Source organism: Heloderma suspectum, chromosome 5 (assembly GCF_057233095.1).
Source record: "Heloderma suspectum isolate Gila_16-S chromosome 5, 16-S_ref, whole genome shotgun sequence".
Lineage (NCBI taxonomy): Eukaryota > Metazoa > Chordata > Lepidosauria > Squamata > Helodermatidae > Heloderma > Heloderma suspectum.
Window position 1 is genome coordinate 97,709,293 of NC_139462.1, and position 6,540 is coordinate 97,715,832.

The window sequence follows — 6,540 nt, forward strand, 5'->3', positions numbered from 1 at the left end:
CGAATCTCCGGGAGGCCGAATGCCAATGCATTCCGCCCCCCAAAATTGGTGGTGAAATTCTCCGCCCCCCCTGGGATGGGACTTACCTCCTTCGAATGTCCCTCTTGGCGGTGGGTCCCGGTGGTATTTCGACGGTGTTTCGGCGGGGGCGGCGGCCGGTCTTCCGACCAGCTGCCGCCACCGCCATTACACCACCATAGTAAAGTAAAAAAAAAAAAAGTGATACGCTACGTAACAATTTACGTAGCCTATCACGGCTAGATTTTCAAAGTCAGCCGTGATAGGCTATGTAAATCGTTACGTAGCCTATCACGGGTGACTTTGGGAAAAAAAAAAGCACATACGCAAATGGCGGCGCCCATGGGCGCTGCCATTTGCGTTCCTTATTTGGGCATGGGTAGATGACAGTATTCCAGCTGAGCTATTTAAAATCCTAAAAGATGATGCTGTTAAAGTGCTGCATTCAATATGCCGACAAATTTGGAACACTCAACAATGGCCGCAAGACTGGAAAAGGTCACTTTACATTCCAGTTCCAAAGAAGGGCAACGCCAAAGAGTGTTCAAACTACCGCACAATTGCACTCATTTCACATGCCAGCAAGGTGATGCTCAAAATCCTACAAGCTAGGCTTCAGCAGTATGCGAACCGAGAACTACCGGAAGTACAAGCTGGGTTCCAAAGAGGCAGAGGAACTAGAGATCAAATCGCCAACATTCACTGCATCATGGAGAAAGCAAGAGAATTCCAGAAAAACATCTATTTCTGCTTCATTGACTACGCTAAAGCCTTTGATTGTGTGGATCACAACAAACTGTGGCAAATTCTGAAAGAGATGGGAGTACCAGACCACCTTACCTGTCTCCTGAGAAACCTGTACCAGGGTCAAGAAGCAACAGTAAGAACCAGACATGGAACAACCGAGAGGTTCAAAATTGGGAAAGGAGTACGACAAGGCTGCATATTGTCACCCTGCTTATTTAACTTATATGCAGAGTACATCATGAGAAACGCCAGGTTGGATGAATCACAGGTCGGAATTAAGATTGCTGGGAGAATTATCAACAACCTCCGATATGCAGACGATACCACCCTAATGGCAGAAAGCGAAGAGGATCTAAAGAGCCTCTTGTTGAGGGTGATACAGGAGAGTGCAAAAGCTGGTTTGAAACTCAACATTAAAAAAACAAAGATCATGGCATCTAGCCCTATCACTTCCTGGCAGATAGAAGGGGAAGAAATGGAAGCAGTGACAGATTTTACTTTTTTGGGCTCCAAGATCACTGCAGACGGTGACTGTAGCCATGAAATTAAAAGACGCTTGCTCCTTGGGAGGAAAGCTATGGCAAACCTAGACAGCATAGTAAGAAGCAGAGACATCACCTTGCCGACAAAGGTCCGTCTAATCAAAGCTATGGTTTTCCCAGTAGTAATGTATGGCTGTGAGAGCTGGACTACAAGGAAGGCTGAGCGCCGAAGAATTGATGCTTTCGAACTGTGGTGCTGGAGAAGACTCTTATGAGTCCCTTGGACTGCAAGGAGGTAAAATCAGTCAATCCTAAAGGAAATCAACCCTGACTGCTCATTGGAAGGACAGATAATGAAGCTGAAGCTCAAATATTTTGGCCATCTAATGCGAAGAGAAAACTCTCTGGAAAAGACCCTGATGCTGGGAAAGATTGAAGGCAAAAGGAGAAGGGTACGGCAGTGGATGAGATGGCTAGATAGCATCACCGGTGCAATGAATATGAACTTGAGCACGCTCCGGGAGAGAGCGCAGGACAGGAAGGCCTGGCGTGCTATGGTCCATGGGGTCACAAAGAGTCGGACACGACTGAACAACAACAACAGTCTACGTAAAGATTTACGTAGACTACCCCTGCCCAAACAAGGAACGCAAATGGTGGCGCCCATGGGCGCCGCCATTTGCGCACGCGCCTTTTTTTTTCTTCAAAGTCACCTGTGATAGGCTACGTAACGATTTACGTAGCCTATCATGGCTGACTTTGAAAATCTAGCCGTGATAGGCTACGTAAATCGTTACGTAGCCTATTACGCGTTTCCCCCCCCCCCAATTTGTTTTATTTCGCGGCCGGGGAGACGGGGCGCTCCCCCCCGGCCTGAATTTCGGCGGTGAGGGATGGGGCGCCTCCCCCCCGGCCTGAATTTCAGCCGGGAGGGGAGGGGAGGGGCGCCTCCCCCCCCACCAAGAACTTCGGGGGGAGAACCGAAGCGCCTCCCCCCCACCGCGAAGCAAGCTGCGGGACCAGGCAAGGGACTTTCGTCCATCCCTAGTAAGGTTACACCTTCCCCTTTTGAACTAATGAAGAGACAGAGAGCCTTTACCAAAAGCTTCCCGTTTTTATTGCTCAAAGCTTTTTTTTTTGTTTGGATCCATTATTGTTTAAACTTTTAATAGGCACTCTGCACATAGATTAAAACTTTAGACTGTTAAAGAGTTGCCATAAACAGTACTGTAAGGCTTGTCATAGCCTTAAACTCCGGTTGTTGTAGATTGTGTGTTTGTGATCAGATCAGTGCACAGTTTAATTTGTAACTTCAACACTCAGATAAAAAGCTGTATTTCCAAGGCTTACCCTAATTCGTTTACCCTAATGAAGCATACAGATGCAAATTGCTAGAGATTCACGGACTACAAAGGAAACAGCCTTCAAAAAGTTCAAAAAGAAACTACAAAAGTTAGTTTCCGTTTAAAAAAAAGGGGGGGCAATAAATTATCTTAAGAAGTGAGAAAGAAAAATCCCCCTTCTCCTGTGGCACCTCTAAACCCAGCTGTGCTTCTAAAGCCTGAGAAAGTTCCTGCCTCACGTGTTCCAGCTCTTTCTCAAAATCTGAACTGTCTGGACACTCTATATGCTCAGAGGCAAGCCTAACACTCTGTCAAAATTCATGAAGTGTGGAGTTGCCGATGCAAAAATGGTGGCTTAAAACTTTTTGCATATATAAAAATGCCCTTCCCTTGATCTTGATGGGCCCTAACTATGCAGCTGGAGGAGCAGTATGATTGCTAGATCTGCTCCACCATGCCCTACGATGAAAAAAATGTTTTTCAGTCATGCTGTTAAATTTCAATAGTGTGAAGCAGAAAAGGCAGAAAAAAAAGAAGCAAATTATATAAAGTCCAGCAAGGACTGACGGAAGACCCTAGTGCATATCTTCAGAGGTTGTTTGATGCATTCCATCAGTATAGTGATATTAACCCTGACGCTCAAAAGAATTTAAGGATAGTTAACATGATGTTTATTGCTCAAGCGGCAACAGACATTAAGAGAAAGTTGCAAAAGACTGATGGGGCAGCAGCAATGCCTCTGCCTCAGTTGATAGAGATTGCTTATAAGGTGTTTATGAATCGTGAAAAAGTAGAGAAGAAGGAAGTAGATAAGAAGGTCAGACAGAATGCAGCTTTGATTGCAGTGGCAGTCAAGTCCCTGATTAGGCAGACAGAGGTTTAAAGAAAGATTTTGAGACTCGGAGAAAGCCGCGTTTAAAGAGAAATGAATGTGCTTACTATAAAGAAAAGGGACATTGGCAAAAAGACTGCCCAAAGCAAAAAGAGAAGAAGAGGGGGGCGATGGTGGCCATAAAAGGAAAAGGCTCAGATTTGCCAGACCCATGTCACCTTCTTGGGCTACCTGATTCGAAAGGGAACCAGAGACCTGAGCTCTGCTCGGTTAAACGTCATACAGAAGACACCGAGGCCTAAAGACCCTCGAGAGTTGCGAGCCCACCTTGGGCTCACCGGGTTTTATAAAATGTGGATACCTGATTATAAAGGGAAGGCGAAGCCCCTGTATGAAGCTTTGTCAAAGGAAAATATTGTCCACTGGAAATGGACAAATGAAATAGATAAGGCTTTTCTCAGTCTCAAAGCTGCCCTTGTAACTCCACCCGCTCTGGCTAGAAAAAAAATGACGATGAGAGGACCCACTGAAATTTGGGTCCCCCACGGTGTGCCACAGATCCTGGGATCCGGAGGAGGAAGCAGCCTGCTCCAGAATGAGAACCTCACTTTTAAAGCTTGTTCCAGCTTTAACGTCGCCGCACTACTACCAATACTCCAGGGCCCAGATAAGCCCGGACCACCCGATCATGAATGAGCCAATCGAAGGAGCCAAGGATTTGTTTGTTGACGGGTCCAGTTACATGCTAAATGGAAAACGGTACACAGGGGTGGCAGTCGTCACTCAAGATGAGAGCATACATAGAGAACGGCTACCAGCACATTTCTCCGCTCAGTCCGCCGAATTGGTGGCCCTAACAAGAGCGCTTCAAGCTAGAAAAGGGAAGTGAGTTAATATCTACACTGATGCCAAAAACGCCTTTGCCATCGTACACGCCCATGGGCAGTTGTGGAAGGAAAGAGGCTTCCTCACGGCTAATGGGTCCCCGGTGGCCAGCGGGGGCCTAATAGTAGATCTGCTTGATGCACTTCAACTGCCCCTACAAGTGGCCGTCATCCACGTCCGAGCTCACGGAAAAGAGAAGGAGGACAGATGGAGAAAAGGAAATAAAAAAGCAGATGAGGTGGCAAAGAGGGCAGCCCGAGAGGGAGTTCAAGGGGTGTTCCTAGTCCTACCGGAGCAGGAGGACCCACCCACATATTCCTCCTCTGAGCTGCAAATGGCGCGAGAACATGGAGTACATCCCGGAGCCGATGGGTGGATCCAAATGACAAATGAGAGGTTACTTCTACCGCAGACACTGCAGAAGGCCGTCTTGGAACAGGTGCATCACTCCCTTCGACATCCAAGAGCCTCAGCCATGATTGAGTACTATAAAAGACTGTTTGTTTCACCAAGTCTGACAGTCCGCGCCCATCAGCTAGCATCAACTTATGAAATCTGCCAGAAAACTAACCCTGCAAAACCGCCTCCTCCGCCCAAAGGGGGGGAGGCCCTGGGCATATTATCCCTTCCAAAGGGTCCAGATTGATTTTGCTAAAATGCCACCTTGCAGGGGTTACAGATATCTGCTCGTCATTGTGTGTCAAATGACAAGATAGATAAAGGCATTCCCATATAAAAATTGCCAAGTGAAAACTGTAGTCTCCAAATTATTGCAAGAGGTAACACCACGGTTTTCTTTGCCCGAAACTACTGAGTCAGACCAGGGTTCGCACTTCACTTCCACCGTTACCTAAGGGCTGGCCCAAGCTCTGGGGATAGATTGGCATCTCCATTGCCCCTGGAGACCCCAAGCAAGTGGCCAAATTGAAAGGGCCAACCGTAGCCTCAAAGAGACTTTAACTAAGTTCAAAAAAGGAGTTAAGCTCACGTGGGTTGAAGCCCTGCCCGTCGAAAAGTTCAAGAATGCCCAGGAAGGGGATAAACTTTCTCCCTTTAAATTAATGTTTGGGTTTCCCCCCCCCCCGGGTGCATTGTGGGAGAAGGGAAGAAGTTAAATGGGAATTAGGGGATCAAATGTTGAGGGGGCAATTAACTACTCTGCAGTCTGCTCTCTCGCAGCTACGAGCTTACTCTGTGCCGTTCCAGAGGCTACCTTTCGATGCACCAATCCACCGATTCCAACCAGGGGACGAGGTGCTGCTGAAAAAGTGGAATAAAGAAGCTCTAAAGGAAGGGTGGGAAGGGCCTTACTTAGTGGGACCTACTAGTCACTCATGTGTAAAACTTGTAGAATCAAATAAGTGGACTCACTGTAGTCAAATAAAACCTTTCCGGAGGCCCCTGCCTCCTCCTGTTGCCCAGAAAGAACAGGGGGATACGGGCAGAGACAACAGCCCTCTGCTCCCTGGCACTCACCCGGAAGCTGCCAGGGACACAGGCGAAGAGACCACCCAGGAGCCACAATCGCCTGTAATTTACAAATTCCAACACTTGGGGAAAGCCAAGTTCCGACTCAGCTGAGCCTGAGATTCATGGGGGTGGTGGTGGTTGCGGAATGGCTGTGGGTCCTAGCAGTGCTTACCAATGAAGTAATAAGATCAAAGCAATCTTGTTGTCAAGAAGGGGGGAAAATAGTCTTCAGAACTTCTTTATGGACAGAATACTATAAATTCATAAAGTATCACTTGCTTAGAAAAAAGGTTTTTGAGGTACAATTGACCAAACCCTACACTGATTACACTGGTGGTCAGAAAAGCCAATTATCACTAGGGGCCAAAGTTTGCTTCACTAAGGGAGGGCAGTGGAGATTAAATAAGTGGAGCCCACCACGGGTCCATCAGACCATCAAACAAGTTGCGCAGCAAGCCGGGCTAACCCCAAAAGCCCCACATCCGCCGCCCCTAATAGAGGTCCCAGAAATAAAAGATCGCCCCTGAAAAGCCCGGCTTGGGCTTCAAATGACCAGAAATACTGACAAAGTATAGTTAGAGTGGATAAAGTACACCGCCAAATCCTTGAACAAATCTGATTGTTTCGTGTGTGCAGCTGGGATACGACACAGCCGAAACAACCAGATAAGCACTCGGACTGCCAAAACCAAGCTGTGAGACATGAGTAAAGCCTTAAAGGGGGGAGTGTTAGATAAAAAGAAAAGACGCCATAAGTAGCTAGT